Source organism: Phocoena phocoena, chromosome 2, assembly GCF_963924675.1.
Source record: "Phocoena phocoena chromosome 2, mPhoPho1.1, whole genome shotgun sequence".
NCBI classification, from domain to species: domain Eukaryota; kingdom Metazoa; phylum Chordata; class Mammalia; order Artiodactyla; family Phocoenidae; genus Phocoena; species Phocoena phocoena.
This window is the reverse complement of record NC_089220.1, coordinates 122,180,910-122,203,391: the sequence shown is the minus strand read 5'-3', so window position 1 is coordinate 122,203,391 and position 22,482 is coordinate 122,180,910. Positions and strand designations below refer to the sequence as shown.

General features: G+C 37.5%; 1 long non-coding RNA gene and 3 pseudogenes across 1 annotated transcript; all 4 read right to left on the bottom strand.

Moving 5' to 3' along the window:
* Positions 1-1,616: 1,616 nt before the first annotated feature.
* Positions 1,617-6,752, bottom strand: LOC136119180 (uncharacterized). Its single transcript, XR_010655462.1, has 4 exons — positions 6,622-6,752; positions 6,181-6,310; positions 3,801-3,915; positions 1,617-1,766 (listed from the first exon to the last, which is right to left on the bottom strand). It is a non-coding gene; the product is annotated as an uncharacterized lncRNA (long non-coding RNA).
* A 900-nt stretch (positions 6,753-7,652) lies between these two features.
* Positions 7,653-7,737, bottom strand: LOC136119628 (small nucleolar RNA SNORD116; annotated as a pseudogene).
* A 4,026-nt stretch (positions 7,738-11,763) lies between these two features.
* Positions 11,764-11,845, bottom strand: LOC136119626 (small nucleolar RNA SNORD116; annotated as a pseudogene).
* Positions 11,846-13,279: 1,434 nt separating this feature from the next.
* Positions 13,280-13,361, bottom strand: LOC136119627 (small nucleolar RNA SNORD116; annotated as a pseudogene).
* Between the last annotated feature and the right edge of the window lie 9,121 nt (positions 13,362-22,482).

Below are 22,482 nucleotides of genomic sequence, written 5' to 3'. Positions count from 1 at the left end.
AAATAAACTAAAAGAAGATACCCCCACCACAAAGTGAAAATATTAACAGTAATTAAACTTATTGAATAAAAAGAAAGACATACCTTGTTCTTGGATAGGAAGACTATTGTTAAAAACCAATTCTCCACTAAATTAATTTATTGAAGTTGATGAAATTGCAGTCTAAACTGTAATTTCTTCCAATGAGAAGACACATGAGACAGGAGGCAGAAGAAGAGACACACAGACCCACAGAACAAAAATGGAGCCAGTCACAGATGAGAATACAGCATATATGCAAGATGGCATTACAGATAAATGGGCAATTATTGGCAAATAAATTGCAAGTAATGGCAAATAACTTGGTAACTTTAAGATTTGAAATAAAAAAACTTTCTCATGATTTAAGAATTTGAATTAAAAAACACAAAATAATTAGAAGTTAACATAGGTGGAGAGTTTTATGGGATCAGTGTAAATATCTTTCTAAAATGACATGAAACTCAGAAACCATAGAAGCGAACATGGTTATACTTGGACACATAACAGTCATACACATTCTTATAACAAAAATGAAGTTTAAAAGTGTGTAAAAAATATCTGTAATGCTTGACAATCTAAAGCTTATTCCCCCAATAATAAATGAGCTCTCTGAAATTAGCAAGAGATTAAAACCTCCACCCACCTCCAAAATTGGATATAAAAAGAAAATTTAAAAATACAGATGGCTAATAAACATATGAAAAAATGATCACACTCAAAAATGAAAGAAATACAATTTAAGACAATAGTTTGGGCTATCACACTGGCAAAGATTTTAAATAGTCATAAAGTTCATTATCTGTGAGGTTGTGGGAAAGCTGGCAATCTCATTCATTGCCATTTGAGGATAAAGTTGTTACCACATTTTAAAGGAAATCTTGTGATCATTTTCAAAATTTGAAATGTGCATATACTTAATCCCAGTATTTTCACTGCTGAGTAATTTATTATGATATAATAGACAAATGCAAATTATTGATATATAGGGAGGTTCATTGCACAGAAATTTGGTGCTAACATAAATATCTATGAATGAGAAATGCTTAAAACATTTAATTATATTTCATGTACAAAACAATCATGCAGTCATTCAACAAATGACACAGATATGTATTACTGAAACAGAAAAAGGTATTGAAAAAACTGTTAAATGAAATGCAATTTGAAGAATAATGTGTACAATATAGCTCCACTTCCAGAACCCCCCAAAATACCTTGTGTGTGTGTGTTTGTGTGTGTGTGCATCTATCCACTTAAAGAATGCACACAACTCACTTAACAGAGGATAACGCTAGGGGATAGAATTGGGAGAAAGGAGGGCACTTAATTTATATATTAGATATTTAGATATGCTTTGAATTTTTGAAAAAATTTTAATAGATGTTAATTTTTAAATTTACCACATGGCAAATGAAAATTATAAATGTGTATTTATGGGAGCACTGAGCAATTCCATCATTCTGAGTTTCTTGTGCAATAATATTTCCTCTACTGAGGCTCCTGGGATTGAGTCAAGTGGAAGCAAGGGAAACAGTCACCATGCCCAAATTAAAGTCTCATCGATGATATCCCAACATGAGCATTTCTCAGTTAAGCATTTCTTATCTGCAGGAGGAATCCACTGCAACACAGGAAATAGAAGAGTTTCCATGCACAAAGAAGACTGTATCATTGTTTTGAAGAAGCTGATGGTAGAAGTAATGGTACCCACAGTAACAAATCCATCTCGTCTCTGTGGTCATCACCTGCAAGGACACAGTGGGGAAAATTGGCAAAGGTGAGGCACACATTTTCTAAGGAGCTTGTCAGGGGGGCTATGAAATCCTTGTACACTCTTCCTCTACATGTTCTGGAAAAAATCTACCCAGAATACACAAAGAAAACCACATTTTCAGCAACTGGGTGGCTGCTATGGCCAGAAAAGTGACTTTAAGTCTTCCTAAAGGATGCCAAACACTGGTGATACTTTTTTTTCCTTTGCTTGGCCAAAAAATGATGGAGATCTCCAGCTATCTCAGATTTTTATCTGTCTCCTCCCCTCTGAATTTGGCTCTTTAAAGTTCTAGGTCACTCATTCATTGACTCAATTATTTCAGGCAAAACTACTTGTCTACCTTCCAGTCTAATAATTATTGAGAATCTATTATATCTCATGCATATAATAATTCTCTGGTAACACAATGGATCCAGCCAAGGAGTTTAGTTTATTGGATAAGAAAAGTTAAGAAAATCTTTCATATTAACAGTAAATATACTAACTGAGATGTAGAAAACTATGAAGATATACAAGAAAAGTTGTATCTCTTTTTCCCCCCACATCTTTATTGTAGTATAAATGTTTTACAATGTTGTGTTAGTTTCTGCTGTACAACAAAGTGAATCAGCTATATGTATACCTATATCCCCCTATCCCCTCCCTCTTGAGCCTCCCTCCCACCCTCCCTATCCCATCTCTCCAGGTCATCACAAAGTACCAAGATGATCTCCCTGTGCTATGCAGTAGCTTCCCATTAGCCATCCATTTTACATTTGGTAGTGTATATACATCAATGCTACTCTCTCACTTCATCCCAGCTTCCCCTTCCCCGCCATCCTGTGCCCTCAAGTCTGTTCTCTACATCTGCATCTTTATTCCTGCCCTGCCACTAGGTCCATCAGTACTGCTTTTTAAAACTCCATATATATGCATTAGCATATGGTGTTTCTTTTTCTCTTTCTGACTTACTTTACTCTGTATGACAGATTCTAGGTCCATCCACCTCATTACAAATAACTCAGTTTCGTTTCCTTTTATGGCTGAGTAATATTCCATTGTATATATGTGCCACATCTTCTTTATCCAATCATCTGTTGATGGATATTTAGATTGCTTCCATGTCCTGGCTATTGTAAATAGTGCTGCAGTGAACATTGTGGTACATGTCTCTTTTTGAATTATGGTTTTCTCAGGGTATATGCCCAGTAGTGGGATTGCTGGGTCATATGGTGGTTCTATTTTTAGTTTTTTAAGGAACCTTCAAACTGTTCTCCATAGTGGCTGTATCAATTTACATTCCCACCAACAGTGAAGGAGGGTTCCCTTTTCTCCACACCCTCTCCGGCGTTTATTGTTTGTAGATTTTTTTGATGATGGCCATTCTGACCGGTGTGAGGTGATACCTCAAAATGGATGAAAGACCTAAATGTAAGGCCAGACACTATAAAACTCTTAGAGGAAAACATGGCCAGAACACTCTATGACATAAATCACAGCAAGATCCTTTTAGAACCACCTCCTAGAGTAAGGGAAATAAAAACAAAAATAAAAAATGGGACCTAATGAAACTTAAAAGCGTTTGCATAGCAAAGGAAACCATAAACAAGACGAAAAGACAACCCTCAGAATGGGACAAAATATTTGCAAATGAAGCAACTGACAAAGGATTAATCTCCAAAATATACAAGCAGCTCATGCAGCTCAATATCACAAAAACAAACAACCCAGTCCAAAAATGGGCAGAAAATCTAAATAGACATTTCTCCAAAGAAGACATACAGATGGCCAACAAATGCATGAAAAGATGCTCAACATCACTAATCATTAGAGAAATGCAAATCAAAACAACAGTGAGGTATCACCTCACACAGGCCAGAAGTTATATCTCTTAACTCATTATACAATCTGGCCTTTCAATTAGAATGTAACCACAAGTTATCAATCTTCAGAAAATTAATGTCTAACTTTCTACCCAGATGTGGTTGTTCCTAGAAAGCGAGGACTATTCTGACAAAAACCTTACCTTCAGAGGGTAGCCCTTGGACAACAGGTAAGTGAATAGGCTCTGTCTGAAGAATCTTGCTTCAGGGATTTACTGGTATCATTCATTCCCAAAAGAGTTCCCAAGAAGTCATCTTCTGAGGGTGGGGGGAAGAAAAGAAAAGAAACACCACTTCCAGTGAAAAACGCAATTCAGCTGGAAGCTGGGAAGTCACCGTTCGGTACTCTCCCAGATTGATTTAATTTGGAAGCTGCTTTCTACTCTGTTATGCAGCTCTGAAATTATACCTAGCTAGCTGCTCATAATTCTATACATTTCAATATCAGCACCTTGTATCAAGAGCCTTTCTCTCGTACATTTCCAAAGCTGACTGGATTGCCTGGATCCTGCTGAAAATTGTTTCTTTTTTATCATTTATTTTTTTCTGCTTAGTTGGCCAGGTTATTTATAAAATCACTCTATATCATCTATTCATATATCTATTCTCAATAAAATTTTATTGAAATCCTACTTTATGTCTGACAGCCCATTAGGTGCTTGTGTCACAAAAATGAATCTAAAAACATCAGGCCATAAGAAATTAAAACCCCATTTGATGAATCAGTCATACAAATAAAGAGCTGAGAAGTAACTTAGTAAATGGTCTTATAGAGGTAAATTTAGTTTTAGGATAGAATAGTTGAGGAAAGACCCCCATTTAGGAAGACCTGTTATGACCCAAAGCTGTAACTTCCAATTACTATTCTCACTCTCATCTGGATCTTGGATTGGTTTTTAATGCTATTTAGCTACAACCAAATGTCAGCAAACTTAAGAAGAGCAAGATCTATCAATGCCTATCCACCTGAGGCCTTTTTCTAATAAACATGCAGCTCCCTGCCTGTATAGTCATACCTGCGAGGGTGTCCAAAGGACCACAGGTAGGAAGGGAGAGCACTGGCTGAGAAGTAAGTTGTCACCTCCTTCTCTAGAACTGACATTCAAAAGTTAAGGAAAAAGCATAGACAGTTTCCCTTTCCTTCTAGGCTCTATCACCTGACAGGAAAAAAAAAAAGAGGAAAAATAACAGTTTAAGAAAGAGTATATGCAGATATAAATACACCTATGTGTACATATAAACTGTACAAAAACACACATGCATGTAATCTAATTTAACAATAAAACATTCATAAAATGTGGGTATCCTGTGCTACACACAGACTGGGCAGGGTGGATGTCGCTAAGTCCTTTGTGTGTTATGTGCGCAACCTTCAGACATGCACTGCTCTCTTTTCCCCCTGAGGTCCAATAGACACAGAGAGTATCTGACCAATAATTATGTTAGCAAGGGAAAATATTCCCATTCCATTAAGACTAAATGTTAGAAAACAATTTTTTTTACTATTATGTACAGATCAATGAAAACATGGTTTCTCTATTACAACCTGGTGAAGTCCAACAGACGCTCCCAACAATTCCAATGGCAAAAGAAAATTGTTTCTAGTTTATCAATTATCATAAGACCATCTTTAGAAAAAATATGCCTGTCAATAATATCCAAATACCTAGAAACATTGGATTAAGCTAAATTATTCTTTTTATTTTATTTTATTTTATTTTATTTTTTTTGCGGTATGCAGGCCTCTCACTGTTGTGGCTCCAGACGCACAGGCTCAGCGGCCATGGCTCACATGCCCAGCCGCTCCGTGGCATGTGGGGTCCTCCCGGACCAGGGCACGAACCCGTGTCTCCTGCACTGGCAGGCGGACTCTCAACCACTGCACCACCAGGGAAGCCCTGTTTAATTTTTTAAATTAAATCTCCCAGTTTCTGTCTTTTAAATTTAATATAATGGTCATGTGGTTGGATTTATGCCTGCCATTTTCCTATCTGTTTTCTAGATGTCATATCATTTTGGTTTCTCTGTTCATTCTTAGCTGCCTTGTTTGTGTTAAATAGATACTTCTTATTGTACTATTTTAATTCTTTGGTAGTTCTTTTAATGTTTTTGAGTTATTTGCTTAGTACTGACCCTAGGGTTTACAAATGCACCTTAAATTATCACAATCTACTTCAGAGTAACACTAATTTTGTTATATGTCCTTTTATATATCTTGAACTCAGTTTCAGAGAAGTAAATCTGTCACTCATTTTGTCCAGATTTTCCAACAGATCAATTATTGAAGCCATCATTGGCCCCAGCATGTTTATAAAGCAACAGTGAGCCTGAGATAGGTGACAGACACTGAACAATAAGGATCCCATCACCACTGGATACACAGTCCATGCTGCTAAGTCATGGAGACCAGCAAACAGTGAGTGATCCAGTTCCATGTCTGACTAATGCAGATAGACTCTCAGTGTCATTGGAACATTTCAAGTCCCTAAAAGAATATCAGTATCCTCAGGACAAAATGCTTACCTTTGTGAGAATTCACACAGACCTTTGATGATGGGAAGCAGAATTATTCCCAACACTTTCGTTCATGTTTCATCTCACGGGGAAGGGATAAACTCATCCTTATGAAACCCAGTTTTTGGAACACGTCAACCTGTGGGAAAGAATAAATGTGCATCTAGATGAGAAGTAGGATGAGTCCATTTGTCAACTATATACAAGACAGGAGCATTCACTACGTATATGCATAGTGTAATACATATTATCATTCTACTGAGATGTTTCTGAAATTATTCAAAAGACAGATAGTGTAAAAATTGGGGGTGGAAAAGTGCCTCATATGACTCACCAGATTATTAATGCCTCACACTCTTTGGATTAACAGACACTTCACAAAAGCAATAAAATTCTAAATTGCTTAGTAAAATATTCTAGGAACATACATTTATTAAAATTGGATATTACATATGGAAGGCATTGTTTTGATTTTTCCCAGAGAATGGAGCTAGTGCAAGTGACAAAAACAGCACTTCTTTGGTGTGGCAGTGAGAATTACAAGCAGCAAAATATCCCTTCTTTCTAACATCACTTCCAATCTGCAAAGCACAAGGAAAATTAGGGAGCTGAGAAACAAAACTTTCCTAATGTAATATTTAGTAACAAGTTGTTATAAGGAATACATCAAAGATATTCAGGGCAATCAATATGACAAGAACTATAAATGCTCACTCCTTGGAACATATTAATTTAGAAATATTTGTTCTAAGACATTTGTCTCAAAGTTTCCTCAGTGTACTCACCATAACTTCATTCATTATAACTAGGATCTTTCTTTAAACACATTAGAAATCCATTGGGGGTATATAAAAGTGTATAAGGAAATCCATGTAAAACAAACAAACAAACACAAGAACTGGAAATTTAATCATTTAACATCTGAAAATGTTTAACGCAGTATATAGTTGAAGTCAGTACTCGTGTGTTGCTCTTTTGGTTGATGAGAAAAACAAAAAACAAAGAAACAATAATTCAATCCTAGTGACTGGTTGGCAAGCAAATTAAAATATATTGTGAAGGTCTCACATATAGTACCTACTTTTTAATTATCATATATTTGTTTCACTTACTACAGAAAAGTAAAAATCCATAATCTGTATTTTGACCACCTATAAATAGCACTCAAGAGAGGACTCCAGCAGCTCAGACAACTGTGTGAATGGCTCAAGTGTAGGTACAACCATTTCTAGAATCTTCAGTGCTCATGTGCTAGTTCCCCAGGGTCTGTTTACTACAAGTGTATTTATGCTGCCAGCTAAAGACTCAAAGGGTTGCAATTTCACCTGACAATTAGATATGAATAGACACTGTACAGTTCAGTTCCTCTAATGCATGCAAGCAGCTTAGCTTTCTAATACCACAGTTCTTCCTGATACCACATGAATGAAATCACTGATCTCTACCCTGCAAATATTTTGCTTAGGGTGGGTATCTATGCTAGACCTCAGTTTCACAGAAGTGATTGTGTAACTCATTTTGTTCAGATTTTTAAATGAGATCAATTATTATAGCAATCATTGATACACATGAGTTTTTAAGTAGGGCACTGCTCACCTCAGAAAGTGAAAGAGACTCTGAAGTTCATCACTTATCTACTCTACTCAGTTATGGAGACCAGACCCCACATCAGTGATCCAGGTTTCACAGCTATCATAGACAGTGCCTATGGTAATTGGAATATTATATAATCCTTAGAAGGAAGGTCAATATTTTAGGGACAAATGCTTACTGACTTGAGAATTCCCACTGGCCTCTTAGGATGGGCCTTTCCTTCATGTTGCATCTCAAGGAGAAGGAATAAACATTTTCATAGGAAACCTGAGCTCTATCCTTGTTACCCTGTGGGAGTAGAATAAAAATGTGGAAAGATTAGAAGTAAACCTGTCCATTGGCCAGTCAGGCATAAGACAGTAGGGTTCAATAATGTACCCTCCTATGAAATAAGCTAATGCATTGCTCTGCTAGGCTGCTTCCAGTGTTATTCCAACAACATTAATTGTGTTAGGCTCTCTGGCCTCCATAAGAGCAAATATTGTCCAACATTTTCTGCCAGACAAATTAAATGTGAAATCAGACTGTCGGAATGTGCTTAAAGTTCCAGGAAAATGTTGGCCTGGTGAACAATTCAACCACAACAATGCATATAATGCATATATATTCTGTAAATTAAACCTCAGAATTATTTTATCCTCAAAGATGACCCAATGGATTGGGGAGGAGAAAACTGCCATGATAGGGAAATAAAGAACAGTTGTCTAAAAATCACTTATAGCACTAAACTTGCTTGAGCTCAGGAACCTGGCAATTTGCAGAGGATGCACAGTTACTCTACGCCTGATTCTACATGGTATGGTCACAGCAATGCAGGCAGGACTCACACAGGCACAATAAATACTGACATGTGACTAGAGAGGTTGGGAGGGTGCAGAGAGGAAAAGTCAGACACTGAGCCCGCTCACCATGAAATATTTCCCATCCTATTGTCAGGGTGGTGCTCATCAGGCCACACTGCTGAGGATTCAGTGACATTTGGCCAAGCACACCCCTCAGTAGAAACAGTTTTTCTCTGCCACACTGGTAAGGAATGGCTTTACTTTCATCTCCATGCTTAATTCCTGTATGAGGCATTAGTGGGAAGACTGAGAAAATGCAAAAATTCTGGAAAAGAACAGAAAGAAGCCTCAAAGAATCACCAGATTATTAAGTCTTCACACTGTTTGAATTGACAGACTCTACAAAACACCAATTAAATTCTTAATTACTTAAAAAACAATAACTCAGGAAAAATTTATAAAAGATTAGATGTTACCTTGAGAGTGCATCATTGGATTTCTTCTTAGATAAGGAGCTGGCAGAAGTGACAAAACCAGCTCTTGTTTGGTGGGGTGGTAAGAATTCCATGTAATTCCAATATTACTTCCAACCTACAAACCACAGAGGAAATTAGAGGAGTTGAGAAAGAAAACCTTCCAAGTTGAATATTAATTGATAAGAGGTTATAAGAAATTAATTACATATATTTGCTGACCACCTGTATGATAAGAATAAAAATAGCATTGTTCCATGGAACAGGAACGTATAGAAAGTCATTTGTTCTAAGACCTGGTCAAAATTTCTCCAAAGGACCCTTAGAATCATTCATTAAAACTGGGATCTCCCTTAAAACACATGTGAAACAGACTGAAGGAATATGAATATTAACCAATAAAATGCCAAGACCTGGAAACGCAATAATTTTACAATTAAAAATATTTAGTGCAGCATATACTTGACTCCATCACTCAAACGTCTAGAAAAGTTCTCTTTGGGTGAGAAGAAAAATAACTGTATGAATTTTTGTGACTGAGTTAACAATCAAATCAAAACATGCCCTAAGATATTCCTGTAAATACAAACTACTTTTAAATTTCCATATATTTGCTTTACCTAAAAAAATTGACAAGTAAAGACATAATATCTTTTGAACTGACTATGTAATTGACCTCAATAGACTACTGCTCACTCACAAGATTGTAGCATCTAAGGAAATGTTGTGAATGGCTCAAGGGTAGACAAAAACATATATCCTTGGTCTCACTACTAATGTGCCGATTCTCCAGAGTCTGATTACTATTAGTGAATGGATGTTGTCAGCCAAGCACTCTAAGAGTTTCCACGTCGTCCCTAAACCAGACATTTATAGATCTCTGTACAGCTCATTTCCCTTAATGTATGCAATCAGGTGAGCTTTCAAACACTTCAGTCCTGGCTGGTACCTCTACTAGACCAATTGAGCTCCCTCCACATTTTTTGCCTAGCATGGTCCCTGGGAGGGACCTCAGCTGACAAATGATTTTGTCATTCAGTTTGTTCATATTCCAATGAGAAACATATGTGAAGTTATCATTAATCCAGGCACATTAGTAAAAGGGACTTTGATCCTGAGATATGTGGCAGTCACTGAGCACTCAGGGATCTGACACCTCAGACACATTGACCCACAGTATTCAATAATGCAGACCAGTCATCACAGTCGATAACAGTCCCATGACTGACTAGCACAGCCAGAGTCTCATTGTCATATGAGTGTTACAATGTCCTAAGAGGAATGTCAGTATTTTCAGGATGAAATGCTTACTGATGTTACAATTCCCACTGGCTCTTGAGGATGAGATGGTAAAATTATTTTCAATACTTTCCTTCATGTCACCTCTCAAGAAGAGGGATAAACTCTTTCATATTAAACTCAACCAATGGTCCATATCTGTGGAACTAGAGTAAAAATATGGAAAAATGAGATGTATATATGTCTATTTTTCAAACATGCAAAAGACAAGCAGATTTATTATGTACCTTCATATTAAATATACACATATTACTTTACTAGAATGTTTCTGATGTTATTCAAAGGGAGAAAGCACAAAAACCTTGGAAATAAAGGAGACAAAATATTGGACCTCACCAGATAATTAATAACACATTTTTTGGATTAACAGATACTTAACAAAACCAATTATCTACCTGATTACAAAAAATATAATAAGAATAAGCCATAAAAAGAAAATTTGTTTAAAATTTGTTATTACCTTTGGAGTTCATTATTTTGCTCCATCCCAGGAGAGGGAACAGGTGAAAGCAACAAAATCAGCACTTTTTTATGGTGGTGAGTGTTCCATGCAATTCCAAAGTCACTTCCATCTTTCACAGCACAGAGGAAATAAAGGAAGTTGTGAAATAAAACCTTCCCAATTGAATGTCAATTGATAAAAAGTAATAAGGAATTAACCACAGATATTCACTTGACCATCTATATAATGAGAAAAAATTATGTTTGTTCCTTGGAAAAGGGTAGAATAGAAAATCAATTTTTCTAAGACATTCATCTCAAAGTTGACCCAAAATTCCCCCTATTACTTACTAAAATTAGAACATCTCTTTAAACATATAAACCCATTGAAGGAATATGAATATTCGCTGATGATATCCACATAAAATTCCAAGAATTAGAAATTTAATCATTTCATGTTAAAAATGTTTAATGAAATATCTAAATTTAATCCATCATCAAATATCTAGGAAATTTCTCCCTGAGTGACAAGAAAAAGAAAAAAACATATTCTACTCTTTGAATTGATAGGTTAGCAAGCAAATTAAAACATAATCTCACTAATGCAATCAACTCTTCTATTTTCCCATATTTCTTTCACTTAAGAGATAAATGACAAGCGAAAACTAATAATTTCTTTCTAATTGGCTATCTAATAGACCTAAACACGCTGATCTTCACAAAAGACTGCAACATCTAAGGAAACTGTGAGAATGTCCTAGTGTAAGCACAACTATTTCATGTGCTGATTCTCCACTGTTTGTTTACTATGGGTGTAAAGATACTGCCTGTCAAGCACTCAGAGTTGTCATTCCACAATGGTTATTTATAATTTCTGTACAATTCATTTCCTGTAGCATACACCAGCATCTTAGTTTTCTAATATCATAGTCCTTTTATGGGGGATACTACTAGCTGACCAAACTGAATCCTCTACATTTTTGCCTAAAGTGGTCTCTTATGCTGGATCTCAGTTCACATAAGTGATTTTGTCACTCATTTTGTTCAGATTCCAACGAGATCCATTTTTGAAGTCATCATCAATCCAGGCCCATTTGTGAAAGAGACCTTGATCCTGAGATATGTGGCAGACACTGAGCTCTCAGGACTCCATCTCCCTGTGACAGTGGCCCACACTTTTATACAAAACTGAGTTCTTGGTCCATGTCGATATGCTGGCATAGAGTAAAATTATGGAAAGATGAGAAGTATATGTGTCCACCTGTTAACCACGCAGAACACAAGATGTTTACTATGCACAAGTATACAAAAATACTATTTCCCTAGTAGGATCTTCTGATGTTATTCAAAATGGAGGAAGCATTAAAATCCTGGGAAAAAAGTACACAGCAACCTCAGATGACCCAGACTACTAAAAGCCTCACATGTTCAGATTAACAGACTCCAAAAGACCATCTGTAATCTTGCTCGCTAAAAACACATACTAACCCAGGAAAATACATTTATTAAAAGTTGCAATGTTACCTCTGGAGTGCATTGTTGTGATTATTTATGCAGAAGGGAGCTGGTATGAATGACAAAATCAGCAGCTCCTTAAAGAAGTGGGAGGAATTCCATCCAACTTCAATATCACCTCTAATCTACTGAATATATTGGGAAATTAGGGAATTTGACAAACCAAACCATCATAATTGAAAGTTTACTAACTAATAACAGATTATAAGGAATAAACTATAGATATTCCCTTGACTATCTGTATAAGAAGAAAAATAATGCTCACTACTTGGATCAGGGTAACACTGAAAGTTGTAAGGCCTTGGTCTCAAAGTTTCCCCAAAGCCTTCCCTCAGCAGCAGGCATTAATACTAGGATCTCCCCTTCAACACTATGAAACCCACTAACACAATATGAATACTGGGCAATGAAATCTACCTAAAATATAAATAATTGGAAATGTAATAATTTTTAATTAAATATGTTTAATACAGCATCTATTTGGATCCATAACATAAACGTCTAGAAAATTCCTCTTTGGGTGACAGGGAAAAAAACTCTTCTAATACTTGTGACTTGGTCAGCAAGGAAATTAAAATGTTCTGGAAGACATTTTGACAAATAGAAACTGCTCTTCAATTTCTATGTTTTTCTTTTACTTTAAGAGATAAATAAACACTCATATATTCTGCCTTGAATACCTAATTGACTTCACTCTGAAGACTTAGGCACCTAAGAAAAATGTGTGAATAGTTCATGGGTAGACATAACCATTTACCACCAGCCTCTCTACTCCTGTGCTGGTTCTCCAGGATCTGGTTACTGTGAATGCATGGAAACTGCCAGCCAAGCATTCAGAGTTGCCATGTCATCCCTAAGTCAGATATTTATAGACCTCTGTGAAATTCAATTCCTTTAATGTATGCAATCAGGATAGCATTCAATTACTATGGACCCTATAGGTACCACTAGCTGACCAAACTGAGCTCTACCCCAACATTTTTGCCTAGCATGGTCTCTTCTGCTGGACCTCAGTTCACATCAGTGATTTTGTCACTAATTTTGTTCAGATTCCAACAATATCCATTTTTGAAGTCATCATCGATCCAGGCACATTTGTGAAAGAGACCTTGATCCTTAGATATGTGGCAGACACTGAGCTCTCAGGACTCCATCTCCCTGGGATGGAGTATTTTCAGGAAAAAGTACATTAGAATTCCCACTGGCCCTTGAGGATGGAAGGCAGAATTATTCCTAATATTTTCCTTCATGGCACATATCAAGGAGTAGGAAGAAACTCGTCCATATGAAACCTAGTTTTTGGTCCATATCTACTTGTGGGAAAGTATAAATGTGAAAAGGTGAAAGGTATACATGTCTATTTGTCAAAATTGCATAAGACAAGAAGATGTGCTATGTATCTTTATGTAAAATCTCCTAATTTATTACTCCTCTAGGATGTTTCTGGTTAAAGTAAAGCATAAAATCTTAAAAATAAAGGAGACTGAAGCCACAGATGCCTCAACAGATTATTAAAGCTAATAGCGTTGTTTGTATTAACTGATTATTCAACAACTCAATACAATTTTTGATTACTTAAAAAATAATAAAAATAATCCAGAAAAGTAAATTTACTAAAATTGGATGTTACCCTAGGAGTGCATTGTTTTGTTACTTCTCAGTTAAGAGAGCTGGCACAAGTGACAAAATCAGTACTTCAATGGTGTGGTGATGACATTCATGGAATTCTAATGTCATGGTCAATATAAAAAGTACACAGGAAATTAGGGAAATTGCAAAACAAAGTTTTCCTAATGGAATATTCAGCTGTAAGAAGTTGTAAGTATTCATAATAGATATTCCTTGGATCATGAGATGACAAGAACAATTATGCTCACAACTTTGATCACAGTAGAACAGATATAATTTTTTCTAAGATATTTGTCTCAAAGTTTCCCCAAAACAGTCACTGCAAAATCATTTACTGTAATTAGGATGTCTCTTTAAACACATTAGAAACCCATTGAGACTATATGAAAGGGGCCAATGATATCCATGTAAAAATCTAAGAATTTGAAGTATAATCATTTCACATCAAAAAACTATTAGTAATTGAAGCCAGCATTCAAAATATATGAAATTACTTGCTCAGTTTGTAAGAAAAATGAAAAACAAAGAAACAACTGTTCTACTTCTGGTGTCTGGGTTGGCAAGCAAATTAAAATATGTTGTGAAGATTCCACACATCTACTCTTCAATTTACATATAATTGTTCCACTTAATAGAAAAGGAAAAGTAGAAGTTCATAATACAATATCTTTGAATTTTGACAATCTAAGCACACTAAAGATATCAATAATCACTCAGAAGATTTTGGTGGCTCAGATAAATGTGTAAATAGTTCAAGTGTAGTTACAAAGATTTCTCATAGAACTCATTATTCAAGTGGTGATTACCCAGAGTTTATTTACAAGTTTGTACACGCTGGCAGCCAAGTACCCAAAGAGTTATTATATCATCCCCAAATTGGTTATTTAGCGACCTTTGTACAATTCAGTTCCTCTAGTGTATGCCAGCATCTTAGTTTTTCAATACCATAGTCCTTTCTGGGGGACACCACCTGCTGAGCAAATTGAATATCCTTCCACACTTTTGCCTCGCATTGTCTGTGGACTGGACCTCAGCTCACATAAGCGATTTTGTCACTCATTTTGTTCAGATTCCACTGAGGTCCATTTTTGAAGTCACCATTTATCCAGGCACACTTATAAAAGGGAACTTTAGAATGAAACATGTGGCAGACACTGAGCTCTCAGGAATCCATCTCCCTGGGACACACTGGCCCACACTATTCCACCGTGGAGGTCAGCATCACTGATGACCCCAGAGTCCAGTTGTCACTGGAGGGTTACACTCCCTGAGAACAATGTCAGTATCTTCAGGACAAAGTGCTTACCAGCATGAAAATTCTCACTGGCCCTTAAGGATGAGAGGCAAAATTGTTACTGAAATACTCCTTCATGTCAGATCTCAAGAAGAGGGAATAAACTCATTCATATGAAACCCAGCTCTTGGTCCATCTTGAATTGTAGTAATAGCATGTAAAGATGTAATATGTAAAGCTGAGAAGCGATAATGTACATTTATCAACCAAGCAAAAGATGGAATGGAAGGACGAGGGGAAGATGGTGGAAGAGTAAGTCGTGGAGATCACCTTCCTCCCAACAGATACACCAGAAATACATCTACACGTGGAACAACTCCTACAGAACACCTACTGAATGCTGGCAGAAGACCTCAGACCTCCCAAAAGGCAAGAAATTCCTCACATACCTGGGTAGGGCAAAAGAAAAAAAAAAAAAGAGACAAAAGGATAGGGTCAGGACCTGCACCACTGGGAGGGAGCTGTGAAGGAGAAATGGTTTTCCACACACTAGGAGCCCCTTCGCGGGCGGAGACTGGGGGTGGCGGAGGGGGAGAGCTTTGGAGCCGCAGAGGAGAGCACAGCAACAGTGGTGCGAAGGGCAAAGCGAAGAGAGTTCCGCACAGAGGATCGGTGTCAAAAGGCACTCACCAGCCTGAGAGGCTTGTCTGCTCACCCGCCAGGGTGGGCGGGGCTGGGAGCTGAGGTCGGAGCGCAGGGAGAGGACTGGGGTTAGCGTCGTGAACACAGCCTGCAGGGGGTTAGTGCACCACGGGTAGCCAGGAGGGAGTCCAGGGAAAAGGCTGCACCTACCGAAGAGGCACGAGACTTTTTCTTCCCTCTTTGTTTCCTGGTGCGCGAGGAGAGGGTATTAAGAGCGCTGCTTAAAAGAGCTCCAGAGATGGGCACGAGCTGCAGCTAAAAGCGCAGACCGCAGAGACGGGCATGAGACGCTAAGGCTGCTGCTGCCGCCACCAAGAAGCCTGTGTGCAAGAACAGGTCACTATCCACACCCCATTTCGGGGATCCTGTGCAGCCCACCACTGCCAGGGTCCCGGGATCCAGGGACAACTTCCCCGGGAGAACACACGGTGCGCCTCAGGTTGGTGCAACGTCATGATGGCCTCTGCCACTGCAGGCTCGCCCCGCACTCCATACCCCTCCCTCCCCCCGGCCTGAGTGAGCCAGAGTCCCCGAAGCAGTTGCTCCTTTAACCCCGTCCTCTCTGAGAGAAGAACAGACGCCCTCCGGTGACCTACATGCAGCGGTAGGGCCAAATCCAAAACTGAGCCCTGGGAGCTGTGAGAAGAAAGAAGAGAAAGGAAAATCTCTCTCAGCAGCCTCAGAAGCAGCGGATTAAAGCTCCACAATCAACTTGATGTACCCTGCATCTGTGGAATACATGAATAGACAACGAATCATCCCAAATTGAGGAGGTGGACTTTGAGAGCAAGATTTATTATTTTTTCCCCTTTTCCTCTGTTCGTAAGTGTGTATGTGTATGCTTCTGTGTGAGATTTTGTCTGTATAGCTTTGATTCAACCATTTGTCCTAGGGTTCTATCCACCAGTTTTTTTTTCTTAAAAAAATTTTATTTCTTAATATTTATGTTTTATTTTAATAACTTTATGTTTATTTTATCTTCTTCCTTCCTTCTTTCTCTTTTTTCTTCCTTCCTTCCTTCCTTTCTCTCTCTCTCTCTTTCTCTCTCTCTCTTTCTTTCTTTCTTTCTTTCAATTGTTTTCCATTTTATTCTGAGCCGTGTGGATGAAAGGCTCTTGGTGCTGCAGCCAGGAGTCAGTGCTGTGCCTCCAAGGTGGGAGAGCCAACTTCAGGAGACTGGTACACAAGAGACCTCCAAGCTCCACATAATATCAAATGGTGAAAATCTCTCAGAGATCTCCATCTCAACACCAGCACCCAGCTTCACTCAAGCTACAGTGCTGGACACCCTATGCCAAACAACTAGCAAGACAGGAACACAACTCCACCCATTAGCAGAGAGGCTGCCTAAAATCATAAGTCCACAGACACCCCAAAACACACCACCAAACTTGGACCTGCCCACCAGAAAGACAAGATCCAGCCTAATCCACAAGAACACAGGCACTAGTCCCCTCCACCAGGAAGCCTACACAACCCACTGAATGAACTTTAGCAACTGGGGACAGACACCAAAAACAACGGGAACTACGAAACTGCAGCCTGCAAAAAGGAGACCTCAAACAGAGTAAGACAAGCAAAATGAGAAGACAGAAAAACACACAGCAGATGAAGGAGCAAGGTAAAAACCCACCAGACCTAACAAATGAAGAGGAAATAGGCAATCTACCTGAAAAAGAATTCAGAATAATAATAGTAAAGATGATCCAGAATCTTGGAAATAGAATAGAAAAAATGAAAGAAACATTTAAGAAGGACCTAGAAGAACTAAAAATGAAACAAGGAATGATGAACAACACAATAAATGAAATGAAGAAGACTCTAGATGGGATCAATAGCAGAATAACTGAGGCAGAAGAATGGATAAGTGACCTGGAAGATAAAATAGTGAAAATAAGTACTGCAGAGCAGAATAAAGAAAAAAGAATGAAAAGAACGGAGGAGAGTCTCAGAGACCTCTGAGACAACATTAAATGCACTAACATTCGAATTATAGGGGTTCCAGAAGAAGAAGAGAAAAAGAAAGAGACTGAGAAAATATTTGAAGAGATTATAGTTGAAAACTTCCCTAATATGGGAAAGGAAATAGTTAATCAAGTCCAGGAAGCACAGAGAGTCCCATACAGGATAAATCCAAGGAGAAATATGCCAAGACACATATTAATCAAACTGTCAAAAATTAAATACAAAGAAAACAAATTAAAAGCAGCAAGGGAAAAACAACAAATAACACAGAAATGAATCGCCATAAGGTTAACAGCTGATCTTTCAGCAGAAACTCTGCAAGCCAGAAGGGAGTGGCACGACATATTTAAAGTGATGAAGGAGAAAAACCTGCAACCAAGATTACTCTACCCAGCCAGGATCTCATTCAGATTTGATGGAGAAATTAAAACCTTTACAGACAAGTAAAAGCTGAGAGAGTTCAGCACCACCAAACCAGCTTCACAACAAATGCTAAAGGAACTTCTCTAGGCAAGAAACACAAGAGAAGGAAAACACCTATAATAACGAACCCAAAACAATTTAGAAAATGGGAATAGGAACATACATATCGATAATTACCTTAAATGTAAATGGGCTAAATACTCCCACCAAAAGACACAGATTGGTTGAATGGAAACAAAAACAAAACCCATATATATGCTGTCTACAAGAGACCCACTTCAGACCTAGAGACACATACAGACTGAAAGTAAGGGGATGGAAAAAGATATTCCATGCAAATGGAAACCAAAAGAAAGCTGGAGTAGCAATTCTCACAGCAGACAAAATAGACTTTAAAATAAAGACTATTAGAAGAGACAAAGAAGGACACTACATAATGATCAAGGGATCGATCCAAGAAGATATAACAATTGTAAATATTTATGCACCCAACATAGGAGCACCTCAATACATAAGGCGAAAACTAACAGCCATAAAAGGGGAAATCGATAGTAACACATTCATAGTAGGGGAATTTAACACCTCACTTTCACCAATGGACAGATCATCCAAAATGAAAATAAATAAAGAAACACAAGCTTTAAATGATACATTAAACAAGATGGACTTAATTTATATTTATAGGACATTCCATCCAAGAACAACAAGATACACATTTTTCTGAAGTGCTCATGGAACATTCTCCAGGATAGATCATAGCCTGGGTCACAAATCAAGCCTTGGTAAGTTTAAGAAAATTGAAATTGTATCAAGTATCCTTTCTGACCACAACGCTATGAGACGAGATATCAATTACAGGAAAAGATATGTAAAAAATACAAACAAATGGAGGCTAAACAACACACTACTTAATAACAAAGTGATCACTGAAGAAATCAAAGAGGAAATTAAAAAATACCTAGAAACAAATGACAATGGAGACACGATGACCCAAAGCCTATGGGATGCAGTAAAATCACTTCTAATAGGGAAGTTTATAGAAATTCAATCCTACCTTAAGAAACAGGAAACATCTCGAATAAACAACCTAACCTTGCACCTCAAGCAATTAGAGAAAGAAGAACAGAAAAACCCCAAAGTTAGGAGAAGGAAAGAAATCATAAAAATCAGATCAGAAATAAATGAAAAAGAAATGAAGGAAATGATAGCAAAGATCAATAAAACTAAAAGCTAGTTCTTTGAGAAGATAAATAAAATTGATGAACCATTAGGCAGACTCATGCAGAAAAAAAGGGAGAAGACTCAAATCAATAGAATTAGAAATGAAAAGGGAGAAGTAACAACTGACACTGCAGAAATACAAATGATCATGAGAGATTACTACAAGCAACTCTATGCCAATAAAATGGACAAACTGGGAGAAATGAAAAAATTGTTAGAAATACACGACTTGCCAAGACTGAATCAGGAAGAAATAGAAAATATGAACAGACCAATCACAAGCACTGAAATTGAAACTGTGATTAAAAATCTTCCAACAAACAAAAGCCCAGGACCAGACGGCTTCACAGGCAAATTCTGTCAAACATTTAGAGAAGAGCTAACACCTATCCTTCTCAAACTCTTCCAAAATATAGCAGAGGGGGGAACACTCCCAAACTCATTCTACGAGGCTACCATCACCTTGATACCAACACCAGACAAGGATGTCACAAAGAAAGAAGACTACAGGTCAATATAACTGATGAACATAGATGCAAAAATCCTCAACAAAATACTAGCAAACAGAATCCACCAGCACATTAAAAGAATCATACACCATGATCAAGTGGGGTTTATTCCAGGAATGCAAGGATTCTTCAATATACGCAAATCCATCAATGTGATAAACCATATTAACAAATTGAAGGAGAAAAACCATATGATCATCTCAATAGATGCAGAGAAAGCTTTTGACAAAATTCAACACCCATTTATGATAAAAACCCTGCAGAAAGTAGGCATACAGGGAACTTTCCTCAACATAATAAAGGCCATATATGACAAGCCAACAGCCAACATCATCCTCAATAGTGAAAAACTGAAAGCATTTCTACTAAGGTCAGGAACAAGACAAGGTTGCCCACTCTCACCACTCTTATGCAAAATAGTTTTGGAAGATTTAGCCACAGCAATCAGAGAAGAAAAGGAAATAAAAGGAATCCAAATTGGAAAAGAAGAAGTAAAGCTGTCACTGTTTGCAGATGACATGATACTATACATAGAGAATCCTAAAGATGCTACCAGAAAACTACCAGAGCTAATCAATGAATTTGGTAAAGTAGCAGGATACAAAATTAATGCACAGAAATCTCTGGCATTCCTATACACTAATGATGAAAAACCTGAAAGTGAAATCAAGAAAATACTCCCATTTACCATTGCAACAAAAAGAATAAAATATCTAGGAATAAACCTACTAAAGGAGACAAAAGACCTGTATGCAGAAAATTTTAAGACACTGATGAAAGAAATTAAAGATGATACAAATAGATGGAGAGATATACCATGTTCTTGGATTGGAAGAATCAACATTGTGAAAATGACTCTACTACCCAAAGCAATCTATAGATTCAATGCAATCCCTATCAAACTACCACTGGCATTTTTCACAGAAGTAGAACAAAAAGTTTCACAATTTGTATGGAAACACAAAAGACCCCAAATAGCCAAAGCAATCTTGAGAACGAAATATGGAGCTGGAGGAATCAGGCTCCCTGACTTCAGACTATACTACAAAGCTACAGTAATCAAGACAGTATGGCACTGGCACAAAAACAGAAAGATCAATGGAACAGGATAGAAAGCCCAGAGATAAACCCATGCACATATGGACACCTTATCTTTGATAAAGGTGGCAAGAATGTACAGTAGAGAAAGTACAGCCTTTTCAATAAGTGGTGCTGGGAAAACTGGACAAGTACATGTAAAAGTATGAGATTAGATCACTCCCTAACACCATACACAAAAATAAGCTCAAAATGGATTAAAGACCTAAATGTAAGGCCAGACACTATAAAACTCTTAGAGGAAAACATAGGCAGAACACCCTATGACATAAATCACAGCAAGATCCTTTCTGACCCACCTCCTAGAAAAATGGAAATAAAGACAAAAATAAACAAATGGGACCTAATGAAACTTCAAAGCTTTTGCACAGCAAAGGAAACCATAAACAAGACCAAAAGACAACCCTCAGAATGGGAGAAAATATTTGCAAATGATGCAACTGACAAAGGATTAATTTCCAAAATTTAAAAGCAGCTCATGCAGCTCAATAACGAAAACACAAACAACCCAATCCAAAAATGGGCAGAAGACCTAAATAGACATTTCTCCAAAGAAGATATACAGACTGCCAAAAAACACATGAAAAAATGCTCAACATCATTAATCATTAGAGAAATGCAAATCAAAACTACAATGAGGTATCATCTCACACCAGTCAGAATGGCCATCATCAAAAAATCTAGAAACAATAAATGCTGGAGAGGGTGTGGAGAAAAGGGAACACTCTTTCACTGTTGGTGGGGATGTGAATTTGTTCAGCCACTATGGAGAACAGTATGGAGGTTCCTTAAAAAACTACAAATAGAACTACCATATGACCCAGCAATCCCACTACTGGGCATATACCCTGAGAAAACCATAATTGAAAAAGAGTCATGTACCAAAATATTCATTGCAGCTCTATTTACAATAGCCAGGAGATGGAAACAACCTAAGTGTCCATCATCGGATGAATGGATAAAGAAGATGTGGCACATATATACAATGGAATATTAGTCAGCTATAGAAAGAAACGAAATTGAGCTATTTGTAATGAGCTGGATGGACCTAGAGTCTGTCATACAGAGTGAAGTAAGTCAGAAAGAGAAAGACAAATACCATATGCTAACACATATATACGGAATTTAAGAAAAAAAAACTGTTATGAAAAAACTAGGGGTAAGACAGGAAGAAAGACAGAGACCTACAAGAGAATGGACTTGAGTATATTAGGAGGGGAAAGAGTAAGCTGTGAGATAGCGAGAGAGAAAGGCATGGACATATATACACTACCAAATATAAGGTAGATAGCTAGTGGGAAGCAGCCGCGTAGCACAGGGAGGTCAGCTCGGTGCTTTGTGACCACCTAGAGGGGTGGGAAAGGGAGGCTGGGAGGGAGGGAGACGCTAGAGGGAAGATATATGGGAACATATGTATATGTATAACT